This window comes from Polyergus mexicanus, unplaced genomic scaffold (assembly GCF_030449975.1).
Source record: "Polyergus mexicanus isolate NDT 795.1 unplaced genomic scaffold, iyPolMexi1.0 SCAF_2, whole genome shotgun sequence".
NCBI lineage: Eukaryota > Metazoa > Arthropoda > Insecta > Hymenoptera > Formicidae > Polyergus > Polyergus mexicanus.
The window spans coordinates 5957090-5975938 of NW_027223322.1; the positions used below are offsets into that span (position 1 = coordinate 5957090).

General features: G+C 34.5%; 1 protein-coding gene across 2 annotated transcripts in view; it reads right to left on the minus strand.

The window, feature by feature from the left end:
* The window catches only part of LOC138944724 (protein Tob1), an 81124-nt gene that overhangs the window by 51419 nt on the left and 10856 nt on the right, over positions 1-18849 (minus strand). The window contains exons 2-3 of one of the 2 annotated variants that reach the window (XM_070315642.1): positions 5960-6022; positions 3774-3851 (exon numbers count right to left, since the gene is read on the minus strand). The gene's annotated coding sequence lies outside the window, so the exon portion shown is untranslated. The remainder of the gene's footprint in view (positions 1-3773; positions 3852-5959; positions 6023-18849) is intronic. The other variant, XM_070315643.1, reaches the window with a different exon arrangement.

Here is an 18849-nt window from a genome sequence, read left to right on the forward strand (position 1 = left end):
CCATATATATAGGGCGAGAGTAACTATATGCACGTAATGAAATACATAATGCTTCTATTGTCCTTGGCTATGCCATGTCGATTATGTAACGAGCGCGAAGGAAAGAATGTCGAGCTCGTGACAATGAGCTTCGTAAAAATTCCAAAATAAATTTCATAAACAGGTAATAGATATTAATCATTATTTTAAATATCGCAAAAAATTATATAATATATAAACATATAATTTATTTATTTTTATTTATGATTTATAAATTTTTCTCAAAATTTAATACTTTCAAGATATCATCGATACTTATCGGATCTTGGAAAAAGTGTAGAAAAATTTCGTTCCTTTTCATTTTTATTTTCATTTTTCTCAATCAAATGATAAGATACAATATAATTACACATTTTTTTTTTGTTTATATTATATTTTTTATAAGCATTTTTCATCGTTTCGTACGAAACGATTCGCGAGAGAAATCGCCGGAGATTCTTCCAATTTTCTTCGTCCCGTAATAAAAAAAAGGCGAACGCGTGCCAGCCCAACGGAGGACACTTTGCGTTGGCGCGAGGAATGTTGGCCGCTAGGGCGATTTATCGTTGCATCGCGGGGACATTAAGGATCGTTGCTTGACGATAGACGAAATTTAAACCAGCTTGATGTGTCGTAACGACCGAGACCGCGGGCCGTTCGTAGGAGATTGGGAAGAACGATCTCGCCGTATTATTAGAGGCATTATTATATACGTCAGTGTGTTACGTGGCGAAGTATGTATATATACACATTGTATATATGCGCATCTTTCTCTCTCTCTCTCTCTCTCTCTCGCATTTGGCATCGCATTTCGTTCGAATCGCGGACGCTCAAAGTTATTGCTAATGGACGAAGCATTAAGCCACGTACGCCACGTGTTTTTACGCGATCGTACAACAGATTTGTGAGTAGCCGAAGAAAGAATTCGCCGGGCGAAACGCACGTCGAAATAATAAATACGAACGGTTTCTTTTTTCTTTTTTCTTTTTTTCTTCTTTTTTACAAGACGCGCACACGTTGGACACATATATACTCTTCGATAATATATTTACATTGCCATTTGACGAATTAACTCCGATAAACGTATAGTCCCTCGAGCGTAAATAATAAAAAAAAAAAAAAAATCTGTTTTAGATCTCCGACAGATGCCGTTTTTCTTTGAGCAATTTTATATCCCGCAATTCTATTATATTGTATTATACATCTTCATCGCGAGAGGTTAGAATTACAGCGTCGGTGCGATGAGAAGATAATCGTCGAATATATTTACGCCGCGAATGTTACAACGCCGAGTTTATGGACATCTTTCTAAGCCTTGAATTTTTATGACTCTCGACACTATCGAGCTTTTTCTGCGGCAGTAAAGATTATAGTATCGGGAAAGGATAATTGAATTGGCCGATAACTCTTGTATTGTATATCATACCGATCCGAAAATTCAATGAGTATCAATCAATTGAAAGGATGCAGACTTTATTCGTCGATTTCAGCCTTAAAAAAGATTACGCGCGAAAAACGACGTATTGCAATTTTATCCTTCACGCTCATCTGCTTATCGGACGAATGCTTATTTTCGATATAATAATATACAGGGTATCCCATTTTAAAGGACCCATTCAAATATCTCAGAAACACTGCGTTAAATCGAAAAATGTTTCAAACAAAAGTTGTGTGGCTTCAAGGGTGCCATAAGATGGTGACAATGATTTGACCTTGTAAAATCATTTGAAGGTCATGTGAAGGTCAACTTTAAAATCTTAAACGGAAACCCCCATTTTTTATTTAGTATTCTTATAGACATCGAGAGCTTTCCAAAACACTATAATAAAGTATTTTTTCATTAAGTACTTTTTGAGTTATTTTATATTTTTTGATATAAAAAATAAAATATTTCGTAAAATATTCGAAGTTTTCGATAATTTTACCGTAATACTTCTATGTACAGAATAATAAGACAAATTAATTAGTGCCAAAAAAAAACAAACAAATAATTGTTAAAAAAAATACATTGTAAATAATTTTCTCAAAAACAATTTTTTTTTTATACTAATTGATTTGTCTCATTATTCTGTACATAGAAGTATTACGGTAAGAGTATCGAAAACTAAATATTTTACGAGATATTTTATTTTTTATATCAAAATATGTCAAATTATTATATAAAATATAAAATAACTCAAAAAGTACTTAATGAAAAAATACTTTATTATAGTGTTTTGGAAAGCTCTCGATGTCAGCTACAAGAATACTAAATAAAAAATGGGGGTTTCCATTTAAGATTTTAAAGTTGACCTTCACATGACCTTCAAATGATTTTCCAAGGTCAAATCATTGTCACCATCTTATGGCCCCCTTGGAGCCACACGACTTTTGTTTGAAACATTTTTCGATTTAACGCAGTGTTTCTGGGATATTTGAGTAGGTCCTTTAAAATGGGACACCCTGTATATTAGATATCGAAATTATCTCTACGAAACAATCGTCGATGCTTTCGTCGAGATAAATTTGCGCGATTATCGTTCGTTTTAGTGCCGTTCGAAATCGATTTCGCGCCGAAACACGAAGATTAGATTCTTTACAACCGGCCTACCATTGTGATCACATCGCGACATTTTCCCTCTGCCCTCGTCTTTGCAGAATGTGCGCCGAAAACGGGGATCATCCCATCCCGTGACCGTCTACCGATTTCGTGAAAACTTACTAAGCGCCTCGCGGGCTTAGCGTGGAAGTGAAAAATATCCATCTGGAAGTCAGCCAGTGAGACTATTTCCAGAGCGAGTGGCATAAATAGCGTTCTTGTTGGCGAACAAATGCTCGTTGCGTATTACAATATGCGAGATATCAAGATGGACAGTACTCGAAGAAAAAAAAAAAAAAAAGAAAAAAAAATGATGCGTAAAGTGGTATGTTTGGGAGGAATCTATTGATTCAGGAATTGCATACGTTCGAATATTTGCGCATCTTTTCCCGCCTCGATTGAAATTTGCTTGCGAAAACACGGTGTGTGTGTGTGTGTGTGTGTGTGTGTGTGTGTGTGTGTGTGTAATTAAATACATTCAATATATTTCAAATTAAATCAGAATGCGAATTAAAATTGCAATTTTGCAATCAGGTTAACCGTTTAATGAATTCATGAATTTTTGAATCGTACAAATTTAAATTGAAATCAATATGATTAATGAATTAATCAACGAATTAATCAACAAGAACGTTTTTTTCATCCCCATAGATGATTTTCAAAAAACAATTTTTTTTTTGTATTATATGATCGTTAAAACTATTAGTTAAAATAATTATTAGTAATAATTGTATAATAAATATTAGTAAAATAAATTATTAGTTTAGATATACTACTTGGTATCTAAAACCCTTTTCACTAATAAAATATTTTCGCTCATTATATCACTCTGCCGTCATATTAAACTATAACGTATCGTCTCCAAGGTGAAGGTGCATACAGCTCATAGAAAAAAAATTAATTTTTAACTTCTGACATATGGATGCCTATAACAAATAGATGATCACTATTAGTTGCCTACAGACTTAAGCCTCTACACCGCGTCAAGGTTGTGATCATTGTGGAGGTTTTAATTTTTTTTATTATTTTTTTTTTTAATTATTTTTTATTATTTTTTTATTATTTTATTTATAATTTTTTTATTATTTTCTTTTTCATTTTGCTTCTTTTTTTTTTTTTTAGATTTTTTGTCTTTAAGTTTTTTGACATATTGAACACTTTTAAATATCTTCCTTACCTTCATCTGTGCAGCAGGGCAAATCATGAACGGCATCGTCTGTTTTCAAAATCTCCATGAGGCTGTATTCACCTTCACCTTGGGAACACGATATATTGTAGTTTAAAACATTAATATGACGGCAGAGCAATATAATAAGCGAAAATATTTTATTAGTTCATTTATTAGTGATAAAAAAGGGCTTAGGTATCATAGTGGTATATCTCGATATAATTAAGCCAATAATTAAACTAATAATTAATTTTGGCTTTATGGATTGAGTTTTTTTTCTCGCCTAATTTTTGCGCTATTCCTGATAATCATACAATACAAAAAAATTATTTTCTGAAAATCCTGTGGGAGGGGGGGGGGGGGGCAAAAAACGCCCTTATCGACCCTTCTCCTTTGAAGTTTATCTCACATATACAATATATGTGTGTACATCTCGCACGTATCTGTACACATCTGTATAATATAATTCGCTAGAGAAACTCGCATCTATAATATACCTATATCTAGCATCATATCTATACCGCGTCTATAATATATCTATCTACAGTTCCCGCAAGGATACACGCACGTATCGTCGCGGATATGCGGCGGTTTATGCGGTTAAGCATATTTTTGCCGCCGATAAACGCGTATGATCGAGCTTGTAAATTCCGCTTATCAACTGAATGTCAAGCTGGCCAAATGGATTTGCGGTAGACCGAAATCTCTCTCTCTCTTTCTCTCTCTCTCTCTCTCTCTCTCTCAATGGCAACATCCCGAGGGGTTGGGACGCTTTTATCGTGGCGAATCGATATCGCGACATCACTGCGTTTTTATTAATTACGTTTCATTTTCACAATTACGACTCGGAGAAGTCTTATCAAGTCGATATATACAGGGTGTCCCATTTTAAAGGATCCACTCAAATATCTCAAAAACACTGCGTTAAATCGAAAAATGTTTCAAACAAAAGTTGTGTGGCTTCAAGGGGACCATAAGATGGTGACAATGATTTGACCTTGGAAAATCATTTGAAGGTCATGTGAAGGTCAACTTTAAAATCTGGAATGGAAATCCCAATTTTTTATTTAGTATTCTTATAGCTGACATCGAGAGCTTTCCAAAACACTATAATAAAGTATTTTTTCATTAAGTACTTTTTGAGTTATTTTATATTTTATATAATCTGACATATTTTTTGATATAAAAAATAAAATATTTCGTAAAGTATTCGAAGTTTTCGATAATTTTACCGTAATACTTCTATGTACAGAATAATAAGACAAATTAATTAGTGCCAAAAAAAACAAATAATTGTTTAAAAAAATACATTGTAAATAATTTTCTTAAAAACAATTTTTTTTTTATACTAATTGATTTGTCTCATTATTCTGTACATAGAAGTATTACGGTAAAATTATCGAAAACTGAATATTTTACGAAATATTTTATTTTTTATATCAAAAAATATGTCAGATTATATAAAATATAAAATAACTCAAAAAGTACTTAATGAAAAAATACTTTATTATAGTGTTTTGGAAAGCTCTCGATGTCAGCTACAAGAATACTAAATAAAAAATGGGGGTTTCCATTTAAGATTTTAAAGTTGATCTTCACATGACCTTCAAATGATTTTCCAAGGTCAAATCATTGTCACTATCTTATGGCCCCCTTGAAGCCACACAACTTTTGTTTGAAACATTTTTCAATTTAACGCAGTGTTTCTGAGATATTTGAGTGGATCCTTTAAAATGGGACACCCTGTATATATATATATACACATATATGTCGTATATTTTCTTTTCTTTTTTTTTCCTTTTCTTGAGACGCGAAAAAAATTCTCGAGAAACGCCGTTTATCTCGGCGAGATTCACAGATAACCGGTTCTGAGAAAAGAATCGCGATAAGATAACGCCCCTATATGTATCATTGTGATCACGCCCGAGATTTACATAACACCTTCCGGATAAATGCGCGAATAATTAGCCGCTAATGAGCGTGGCGTGCGCGCCGAAAGGTTAATCGCGAGGCTTTTTGAGCGAGGTCGTATCTTTCGTTATCTCGTAGGAAGACACGCGTGTCGCCTGTCATATATTATGTGAAAGCACGATCGAACGGGGGATACTCGCGCATACACGCGACCGATACGTATTCACGTACACGCTCTCGCATATACACGCGGCCCGTTCCATTATCCGAGAGAGGAAAGTTACCTTATTGTATTCGCTACTGGACATCTGCCTCTGTCTCCTCTATCCTTGAGTTTCGTCCTTCAACTGCAAGCACAAACGGAGAAAAGTTCGTTATATATATTGGCGCCGAACACATTAAGGGGGGCGGGGGGGGGGAGGCGGACATGTACACAAAAGAGTAAAAAGATCAATTTTTATATTTTCTTAAAGTATATATCAAAATATTTCGGAAACGGCTCAATGGATTCACTTCATTATTTTTTCCACTTATTCTAATGAAATTATGCAATCTTCGTGTAGGAACTTTTTTTAGAGCCGTAGTTTATATATATATATATATATATAAAGTTTATACAAAAAATTGCACCTTCGAATACAGAGATCCAGCCTTTTATTACAATTGAGAATTTCTACAAACGATTTCTACGACAAAGATTAGATTAATTAATATATTTCAAGAATTAGTAAGACCTTTTCCTTTTTCCCAGATAAACTATGCGAAAGCTACGACGGTTACAGTAAGGAATAAAAATTTGGGTCTATTTCTTTCTAATATTTTTAATTAAAAATTTTTTATACATCACTTCTTAATATACATGTAAGATATTGATCAAAAGCCTATTGGATTAAAGTTACTAGTTTCTGGGGAAAAAAAAAAAAAACAAAAAAAAAGATATCTTTTTGACTCTTTTGGATGTATGTCCTTCTTTAATACAATACAAGTATCGCGCGCGCGAGCTGACGAATCAGCTGTTTTTACCGTGCGGCGGAAATAAACTGCGGCTCCGCTTAATAAAAAGAAACGATAATTACGACTTTACGCTCCGTCGAATAATGATAAAACGCCTCATAAATCGAGAGATTTAATCTTTAGACATTATCGACCAACTCGCAAGGCGAGTTCTCGTTTTGCTCGACCAATCTCAAATACAGGTTCGCCAGATCCTCATGGATGCGACGAAGCGAGAAACGAAAACGACATTCGCGCTTGCGCAAAAAAAGTTGCAATAGAATCGCAAACCGTTGTAATGGTATGCGAAACCGCGTAGTAAAAGTGTCGAGTTGAACTTAAAAAAAAAAAAAAAAAAAAAAAAAAAAAAAAAAAAAAAATCATTTTCAAACAGCCATTCCGTGTAATAAAAACCGGGCAAAGAGTTGCATTTGGCGAATTGACGTAGGCGAGAAACGCGCGACTCATAATTACAATGACCGTGAACCAAGCAAAGTCTTGGCTAGCCAAGGTTCACATGTCAAAGTTCGCGCGACGATGAATTCGTCGTCGCGTGTTGTAGTAACAATTCATCGTTAATTTTAGATCTTATTCTTTCTAATCTCTTAATTTTCTTCTCATAAGATATCTCATCCATGTCTCGTTAATAGAAGGGAGACGGAAAAAATTATTGCAGATTTTAAAAATTTCAACGAAATAAATTTCGATAAACGATACGTAGAAGGATGATCTGAAATATTAATACCCGTATTCATAGTCCGTCCTTGAGGAATAAGGATTCCTTGTTCCTCGTTCCACGTTTCATAAACTTTCCTTGACCGAACAAGGAATCTTATTGGCTCCCTTATCTCAAGGAAGGTCACGAGCTTCCTTGAGGAGTGGATGCGACCTTTTTAGCAGACGATACGCAGAATATAACCAAATATAACCTCCAAAAGTTAGTTTCGTTACATTTCAATCTGTGGTTTTGTGGTTATTTGTTGTCGCGCTCTCAAACTGAAAGTGTATAAAGGAAAAAGGGATAATGGACAATGAATTTTTAAATGATTCTGACGATGGATTTGAAGACGAAAATCCAGAGAATCGGATTCTGTGGCGGATTCCGAAAAGATACATTCGCGATTGGGAAAATCCCATGGAATTTTTTGAAGATACGAAAAAGTTTTCATATGTATTATATGAAATTAGTCGCAGGCAGCATAAAACGGTGCTGCCTCCAGTCGGTCGCTAAAAATCCCTAAAATATTCCTTCCTTCTGAAAGGGAGACTCGAGGTCCATCTATGAAACAAGGTGGCCTTGCAGATTCAAGGAATCCTTCATGGAGGCTTCCTCCGTCCTTAAAATAAGGAAGGACTATGAATACGGGTATTAGACGAATGTTTAGACAAGGAGGATCTTGCGATTGAGTTTTTGTTACATCGCATTTTACTTTCAACTTGTGCGAATATATGCGAGCTTGTCCAAAGAGAGAGGAGGAGATTTTCTGGAATAAATATCAGGTAGTTTGAACGGGATCACGTATTCGCTATTCGATGAAACATCTAGAGCCATCGACGCATACTAATCTAATTTCGATACATTTCGATGGCATACATTTTTTAGTCACTGAGATTTTACGGTTTCTTCACGAAGGCGCGTCAACGGTGATTCAAAGCGTGTCAATGCAAACAATAGACTCCTCGTTATCGCTTATTTGCGCCTATTATTGAACGTTTAGGGAGAGCAGTTGACCATGTGTCGGCGGTTAAAGTTTCGCGAGACACGCCCGTGAGTCACGCCGTGAGAAATAATCCCCGAAAGAAGATAAAAAGAGAAATCCTGGGCGTCCTCCCCTACGCCTGCGCGCAGGCGTAAAATACGCAATCACGAGTGTCTGCTCGAGTCGAAAATATACAACACGCGCTTGACTTTGCAAAAAAAAAAAAAAAAAAAAAAAAAAAAAAAAAAAAAAAAACAGATTCTAAAATGGTAGAACGAATCTCCTGCACGTGTCGTGCCATCGATTACCGATGCGCAAAAATACTATTCGCTGAAATGCTTTACAAAATTAGCGTAGCTACCGAGGGAGAAGGAGATCTACGCATCCACGTATAATCTGACATTTCACTTCGCTTCGAGATGCTAAAATCTCTTGAGAATATTCTTGAGGAATCGATAGATTCTAGAAACCGTAGAGAATTTTAGACACGCGAATCACTACTGTCGAGTAAAAGCTATCGATACGACCAGCGATTGGCTTGGGGTCTTCGAAGAGATCGGGCCTGTTGAAGATAAACGGGAAGTCAAACGCTGACGCAATTGTGTCGATCGCGTCGCACGAAATTCCGGGTAAAGTGATGGCAACGATCGCTTTCATAATAAATAAAGCGAGCGTGTTACAACCGTCCGTCGTGTCCGTGGGCTAATGCATTTCTTGCGGCTAGAAGGTTTGAGGCGTGAGTGACACGACGCGGGGAAAGTGATCGACGTTGTAGTCAGTAAGGTGGAATGTCCTTTTTCTCGTGCTGTCGCTACGGCTATGGCCCAATCGTCGACGATCGATTGAACAATGGATCGGGAAGGCACGAAGCGTAATTTCATTTGTACCGCAAAATTGCATTCGTACCGAGAAAAATTCTCATTTCCGCCTGTCGCCTTTTTATCCGTTCTTTTTCGTAAGTAACGCGAGAGCGATACGATATCGACGATTATACAAGAACTAGATAACGTAATAATAATTTAAAGAAATGCAAGAGGGAGAAAGAATTTTTCTTCTTCTAAAATATCAATAATCGTATATAAAATGTACACAAAAATATAGTATGATTTTATCTTGATGCGAATCAAAATTTTTCTCGTCATTTTCGATCTCAATTTTCAATCTCGCATCTACTTTTCGATCCTTTAAGCAAGCAATCATCTCCTGAAACTATTTAATCTGCAGTTTTTTTCTCTTTTAAATCTGAGAAATGATTTATTTACTGTCTATTTTTGTGAAATACAAAATAGAAGCTCGGTTGCTATAAAATAAAATAAAATAATAACATATAAAATAAAAGAATTTATCGAAATCTCTCTAGAAATCATATATTCATAAACGTGACAAAATTGAAGTTGATAAGGAGCAAAATATCAACTCGGGACTCGGGAAAATGATCTCTCTTTTTCGTAACGGGCGTGAAAGATGAGAAAGTGACGATTTTGTTCTTGTGTAACGACAAATCGAAACGCAACGAGAATATTCGCATAATGTGTTAAAAGCGCATTCGCCACTTTTGCGGAAGGAAATAAACGGGATTCACGTCGCGTAATCAAGCAACTTTCTCGCACTCGAGTCCTCCTCAGGATCAAACGGTACGGTCAGGCAGAGGAAGTCGGCAAAAGAGGCCAACTAGGACATCAAGGCCTTCACGGCTTGGCAATAAGGGAAAGTACAAGACGCTTTCGACGGAATGACCCTTTAAGGGGCACGAGGGTAGTTTCGACGACGACAGTGAAGGGGAGAAGGGGTACGAAGAGGGGATATATTGATCGTACCGGAAACATTTGCCCTAGAAACGGGATTCTCCTTTGCATCTCCCATTCGGCGAAAAGAAAAGAAAAGAAAAGGAAAAGAAAAAAAAAGGCGATTGTGTTCTTCATCGTATATATTCGGCGAGAAAATTCCTTTGCACGTTGCCGTCCGGGATATATCGACGTATCCTGGAATCAAGTCGCTTCGCGAGATTTAAATCTGCGTCGACAGCCCGTCGAGGTCTCTCTCCTTCTCATGAGCGAAGGCAATTTAACAGTGCCCCGGCATTTGCTCCGGAGAAAATTGCGACGCACAAATTCCACATAACGGTTATTGCAGGGTGACAGGAAAAATAGTTGGAAGTTAAGCTCCATCGTTAGAAATGTAACCCCCTCTTCTCCCGTCCGAGATAACCCGAGAGTTTCGAGTAGCGTAATCTAAAACAACGTACGATTCTTACCTCCTCCTTTCCCTCTCTCCTCTCCTTTATTACCGGCGCTCGACTCATTATATCATCGCGACGAGAATCTATTGTATGTCGTGCTCGCGCCAATTATTATTGATGTGCAAGCGTATCATTTTTCTGCAAGATACATAACCGTGAACATTCCTGCGCGCGAGGACTGCGGGGGTGCAGAGAGAGAGAGAGAGAGAGAATTATAAAGAGTCATCGAGGGTGTCATATTTAGACGTACCGCGGAGATCGCATGAGGGTTGAATTCTCAAGGACGCGGCGATGACGTAGACGAGAGAGAAGAGGGTGGCCGGTCTATTTTAACGGGGGGTCGCAGGTGATCGATCGCGGAGTGTCGTACCAACCCCGCGAAAAGCACGGGACAGAATATTTCGTAACTTCTCCCATGCTCTCCCTCTCTCTCTCTCTCTCTCTCTCGTTCTACTCTGCCTATTCCTGTAATCCTCATTTGTAATTTCGGTTCGTGGCACGCGAGGGTTATTGAACCGCTAAGAGAGAGGGCTGGCAGGCGGGGGAGAGGAAAAGAGTGTATAAGTTTCATCACCGTCGAAGTTTAAGTTCTCCATCGAGACCTCCCCCCCCCCCCCCCCGAACACGCCCGCATATCCGAAACTGATCGATCGTGAAATTTAGACTGGCTGTGGTGTTAGCCGTCTCCATTCGAGTGTACGACACCATGTCACGCGTCAGGAATTCTTTATTATTTCATCGTGCAAATTGTTGAGCTTTGTTCTGTCCTGTTGTTGGCAAATACAAAATGTATTTGTTTCAACATAGACTTTCAAATAAGGATTCCGCGATAAAAAAAATAATATGATCGTTTATTATAATATTATAAGAGATCGTCTCTTTTTATCTACAAATTCTTTGATTAGCCTGAAACAAAAATTCGTGTTTATTGATCTCGTTTTTGTATATTTTATGTATTTGATAAAAATTGTAAATACCTTTCTACGTCATTTAATACAGAATGTACCTGAAATCGTGATACAATTGGCAGGATATAAAAAATAGATCGAAAATGTGGAATAAAAGAAGGCTTCGTTTTTGAAAAAATTGATGACACGTATTTATGCCCCTTTTTAAATCGTATCACATATTAACAAATTCATCTAGATAGAACGGCTATTGAAATATATGTAAAAAGCTGCATCATTTTATTGGAAAAATAAAAAAATATCAATAAATAATTGATATACGTCATTTTTTTATTAAAGAAACTTAAATTATTTTACATTATTTAGATTGAATTATTTAAAACTTTTAAATTATCTTAAAATTATATAGATTTTACTAAATGGAATGTTGTATTTTTCATTCAAGTACTAATAGGTATTGTCAAGACAAATTCAATGAAATAATAAAATCCAATGTATATATATATATATATATTTGCTTTCAATATTTAATCCGGTTGCATTAGATAAAAGCTTTCATCTAAGAACTTGGAAGCTTGGAAAAACGATAAAATACATTTCTGTCGCTTCGTGAGGGAATGTAGGACAGTCTGATAGGTCGTTACAGAGATAACACCCGGACGACCGCTTCTTTGGAAGCGCATTTCGATGAATGAGAGAAAGAGGGAGCTATGTTTCTTCCTTCGGTAATTTTCTTCTCTAACTGTGCCGGCGACGTACGTAGGAAGCGAGCCAGGTCGCCGGGAGCTTTTGTAACGTGGGCGGAAAAGCTCAGATCAATATCAAGCGCGAATTGGAACGTTACGTTGCGAAGATCGACCCGTGACCTAGTATGGACCCGCCCGTAGGTAGGGCGGCGATAGTGGCGCCATCCGAAAGATTATTTTGCACACTCAACACACGCGCACACAGGTACGATACGCGCGTACGGGCGAAAAAGTAGGTCAGGACGCATTTTGCCCGGGAAACTTTTCGTCTTTGAAGTATTTACATCTCGTTACAAACGATTAGTTCACATACCATTCTGAATAAATTGGCGTTGACGTTTTGTTCGCAATACGATACTGAACGTTCTTATCAGCTCCAATTCTGAGAAAAAGGACGTACATACTACATAGTAACTTATATGAAATGAAATGAAACATTGTGTATGTATTATTATATTGATTGTAAACAGGCTTATTTTGCATCGAGTTTTAAATGCAATGTAAAATTAATTGACCGCGCGTTCCAGATTCTGATCTGCTTCTAACGAGTGACGAATAAACAAGACATATACGTTTAGTAAATACATATATGTTCAGTATATATACGTTTAGCGTATCTATTTATGTAGAAAAGTTCGTGGAAGTTATAAAATATGTATGTCATACATATAGTTACATAATAGGGACGAGAGAAAGGGAGAGACATGCAAATTACTATTCGTTGAGAAAATTAAATCCGTACTTTATAGGTTAGAGTAATCACTATATTTTCTATTGGCAATCTATTACATCTTCAATATTCTTTTCAATGTTTAGCTATTTTTATCTTTAACTACATCCCATAAAGGACGACAATTTACCAAAAGTGAAAGAGAAAAAGGACTTGTTGATCAAATGTATGTACGTATTTCAAATAGTGAAAGTCATCTCTTATTCTGAAAAACATTATTAAATTTTCTCAATTATATATAGGATAATTCCTTGGAAAGAGATAAACTGCCGTTTGAAATGAATTAAAATGTGAAACAAAGAGAGATATATAACAGATGTATAACATTATAAAACATGTACATATTTTTGTACTTTTAATGTTTTAATTACGTTCAATTAGATTCGTTAATGGCGGTCTGAAAATTTTGCACGTAGCGTATTAGACAATGCGTTTATTTCTTATAATAATAAAGAGAGAGAGAGAGAAAGAGAGCATTTGTAAATATTAATGGCATTATGTTTTTTAATGTAATATTAGTCACATTAATTACATACATTTTTAATATAATATTTGCTACACTTGCTCAAGAATATTGAAATAAATCATCTACCATTTAAAAATGGGAGAGTTGGATCAATTTTAAAGGATATAGAGATAAATCAGTTTAAAAAAGAAGGATAAATTATGATTTCCTGTATAAAAATAAAAATCGAAATATTATTAAACATAATTTAGAGACTTCACGCAGAAGAATAATTGAGGAATTATATATTATAATAATTGTTCAAACTATTGATAACAAAATGAGATAGATACAAATTATAGATATTTTAGAATAACAGAATAGCACTTTAATAATTCGTTTAATAATAAAAATAATGATTCTCGTACTTTTAACAAACTTTTATCGATATATTCAAAAATTATCTGTAATATTTTTAAATATTTTAGTCGCAATCTTTTCTCCCAAAAATTATTTAAATTCCAATTAAAAAAAAAAAAAAACGATTAGTTTCTTTTCCATCGTCCATCTTCTATCAATATAATCCATAGTCTACAATCCGGATAGACGACATAAAGGAATAAATGGATTCCTTGTACTTTTTATTACGTAAATAAAGGGCAGATTTTTAAATCGACATTTTCAATAGATATCAAAGCGATCTATTAAATTTTTTTTAAAGATTTTATTTGCGCCTCGGAATTTCATATACAACGTGACAATCAATAACAAAATGTTGAAATATATCATGTTAAGAAAACTTTTGAAAATCATGCGCACGCTGTTTAATACTATTGCGAAACTTGGTGTATAAATTTGCGAAACAATGAGGGAGAGGTGCAAATTGTTTTGCAAAAATCGATTGTACCGCGCTGTAGTAGATCGCGTGTTACGTAACGAGAAGAGAAAGATGCGACATCCGCGGACTTTTAACAACCTTGAGAGGATAGGTTTGGCAATGCATCTCGAAATAGCGGCGTCGCGTCGCCGAGGAGATTGTTATTGCCCGTCGTTCGTTCAGTTCGAACTAGTTTCTCCGCTTCTATATCCACGGTAATGCAATTTGTCTATACAATGTGCACGCGCACACGCATGCACGTACACACGCGAGGAGCGCGCGCGTATTTAACTTTTCCCAGATGTCTACACACGACAATGATAACACGCGTATACGTACACGGTGACGCGTATCGTACGTGACGAGTGGAAAAATGGGACAGTCACGATTCTAATTGAGATGCGCATAACTTAGCCAGTAAATCTGTCCACAAATATAAGGCCGTTCGAATGGTGGCGTCCTATACTTTCCCCTCTTTTTTCTCTGTGTCTTCTTCCCCGATAAATATTACACGTTATTGGGACGCCAGTATTACGCGTAAACAGATTTTTATTTGTTTGCAAAAAAAAAAAAAAAAAAAAACGAGAGATCGCGTATTCCTTTCTCGGTGAATATATTTTTGGATATAATGGCAATATAACGCGACTATATATCGCATCGTAAAATGATTCACGCGTGCGAACGCATAACTTTCCGCGATATAAATTATTGAATTTTTCCGCCGCATAATCCGATCTATGTGAACTCACGACTGGTTAAGCGCTATGTATGTCTATCTATAGACGTTTATTCTTGTCGACATCAATTGCGAATTGCGTCTTTGCGAATATTAAATCGTATTAAAAGGCAGAGTTGGGAAGAGTAACGCGTTATTTGTAACGTCGTTACATTTTTACAGTTACTTTTTTTCGGTAACGATCGCTACTTTTTTCCGTTTGTAACGGTAACGGTAACGTCGTTACATTTTTACGGTAACGGTAACGAATAAGCCCTTACTTTTATCGTTATTTTTTGGTTCTTTGTTATCTTATATCTATTCGGTAAATGTATTTTTTGAAAAATATTTTGTAGCCTTCTATCATAGGCTGCATTCTGATAGTCACTGCCAGTACTGAAAATCTATAGTAACGTATATAAATTATAGATTTTACAATACTAATAGTGAATATTGGAATACACTCTTAATAATATCAATATTTCTCTTATCAATATTTAAAAACAATGTTTGATAAAAATTTTCGACAAAATTGAAATTTGTAAATTACCATTTAAATTTCTAAGTGTATTAAAAAGTAAAGATATTAACATAAAAAATTAGAATCATTAATTAAGTTTGATATAAAAAAACGCTTGCTATATAGAAACTAATTTAGAATTTTTAATTGTAATATAGATTATTACATTTAATATTGATTATTAAATAATTTTATAATCTAATAGCTTATTTTAGCATTACAAAAAACAAAAACATAACGAAAAAGTAACGAATCGTTACTTTCCAAGTAACGGTAACGACAACGCGTTAACTTTTTAAAATCAGTAACGAGTAACGGTAACGAGTTACTTTTTACAAAAAGTAACGGTAACGAATTAGCCCTTACTTTTATCGTTATCTTTTGGTTCTTTGTTATTTTATATCTATTCAATAGATGTATTTTTTGAAAAATATTTTGTAGCCTTCTATCATAGTCTGCATTCTGATAGTCACTGCCAGTACTGAAAATCTATAGTAACGTAAATTATATTACAAAATAAATTGTAATGTAAATTATTTTACAACATTGACAGTGAATATTGGAATACACTCTTAATAATATCAATATTTCTCTTATCAATATTTAAAAACAATGTTTGATAAAAATTTGCGACAAAATTGAAATTTGTAAATTACAATTTAAATTTCTATAAAGGTAAGTGTATTAAAAAGTAAAGATATTAACATAAAAAATTAGAATCATTAATTAAGTTTGATATAAAAAAACGCTTGCTATATAGAAACTAATTTAGAATTTTTAATTGTAATATAGATTATTACATTTAATATTGATTATTAAATAATTTTATAATTTAATAGCTTATTTTAGCATTACAAAAAACAAAAACATAACGAAAAAGTAACGAATCGTTACTTTTTGCAAGTAACGATAACGGTAACGCGTTAACTTTTTAAAATCAGTAACGAGTAACGGTAACGAGTTACTTTTTGCAAAAAATAACGATAACGGTAACGCGTTACTTTTATAGAGTAACGTACCCAACCCTGTTAAAAGGTTTATCGCACGCTGGCGAAAATTCGTATGACTCTCGCATAATCGGAGTACACCTGATTCAATATCGACGTCACAAAATGCCGCGTAACGAAAGTAATTATTCGAATAGAAAACATTACTTTTAGCGTCATTCAAAGTACAAAAGTCAAGCGGACAATTCGTTCTTTATTTTCTGTATTTTCGTTTCAAATGAAAAATGCAAATTGTTTTCCTAGAATTTATATTTTTGTCGAGTCAAGAAAAAAAAAAAAAAGAATAGATAAACAACAACAAACTAATAGCGTAAAATTTGTATCCAGGAACGCAATTGTGTCTTTCATGATTCAGTAATTTCACACCGCCTATCTTTCTCCCTGCCATTGTAATCGTCCCGTCATCGTGTTGTCGATTCTAAAAATTGAACCGTGTTGTGACTATAAAGTAAAACTTCCAAGACAAAAGCAGAATGAAAACGGACCCCACGTTCTTACGTTGCATCGCTTCCACGTGTTTTGCCCTTGGTAACTGTTCGACTACTTTGAATTCACGCGTAAAATTCTTCCAAAGATGATAAAAAAAGCGATTCCGCGAAATATTGCATATTCATTTTCGCGACTGAAAATAGAGAAAAAGTAAAATAGCGACTCGTCGCTATATGCTGAATTTGTTAAACAGTAAAGTCCTAAAATACATATCAAATAAATAAATTAAAATAAATTTAAAAAATAATCAAATAAATAATTAAATTAAATAATAAGTTAAAAAAAGTAATAATCAAACGGCTACTCATTTTCGGTGATAGCCATCGATTATATCGCGTCAAGCGTGACTGTCAGCGCATTTTCGATGACGCCTCGTGCTAATAAGATTATCGTAACGACAGGAACAAGTGCGCCGCGCAGATAAGTTCTTTATTTATACATGGAATTAACAGACGAAATCTCGCTCGCCGGAGGTGTACATGTGGCAATAAATTTCGCGTGTAGATGACACGTATGTATATGCTTGCCCCGTGCTAGGGTAAATCTGAGCTGAAACTGCCACTCATCGTCGCGCGTTATCTCTATGTGCGTTCTTCCAGTTTCCGCGAACGTTTCTCGGATAAAGTCATTTTTCTTCGTACGTTGATAAATTATAAGCGCGCGCGCACGTGGATATCGGCTTAACGACGAGTGAAATAATTAGCGCGCGAGAGGATTTTTAATGAAACGTACCATTTTATGGTCTATACTATAAAACGGGACGTCTTGTTATCGCGCGACACGCTATTATATGCTCGAGCGAAAGATATCGTCTATCAGCTGAGACGATAAATTAATGCGCAGCCCGGATTAAAATTAACTTTGCAACAAACCGGATTGATAATTCAGCGAGTTATGACAAGCAAACGGAATTTCTTTCTAAATATCGTGATTTGATATCTGTCCCACTGGCAACATACGTAGTTAAGTAATTACGTATGTTTGCGTTTTGAACTTGAGAAAAATATACTATTATTATAGCGACATCTTTCAAATTACAGATTAATGAAAATAATCATGTGAACAATTTCGTTTATAAATATATTAGAATACTGTTTGATTTATAAATATCTTCCGCGAGGATAATAACGAGCGAATAGGAAATATTTATTTGAAATGCTTTATAATTGAAATTTTATTACTAAAATAATAATGTTAAAAGATAATCACAAAAAAAATTCTTGAAATAATATTTAACATTATCAGACATTTTTATATTAATCATTTCACGAATATTGTTATAAAGAAGATAAAAATTTGGAAAGTAACAAAATACGCATATTCGTTTAATTAAAAAATAATTATTATTTATTTATAACGCTTACTTATAATTTATAACTTACGCAATTTTACAAAAACAATTAATAATTAAATGAAACGTGAATAAAAAAAAAAAAGGATAAGAGAAACAATAAGCCGTGAAAAGAGAAAAATAAATAGAACATATATACAATTCTGTAAAAATATATTTTTTTAAATATTTTATTGCCTATATAATAAAAAACAATTAACGCAATCGATTATTTTTTTTTTGTATAAAATCTCCGATAAAAGATACGTATCTAAAATATTTTTATTTCTGATTTTTAAAATCAACTAAACTATTCAAATAAAATTTTAATCAATGTGCAAATAAATTGTTATATTTTACATTAACTATTTATATATAACCCAAAGGAAAAAGTATAAGTAAGTATTTTTTTATTTTCCAATATTATTGTCGCTACAATCTTTGATTATTAGTCATACGGTGTTTAAGTTACACA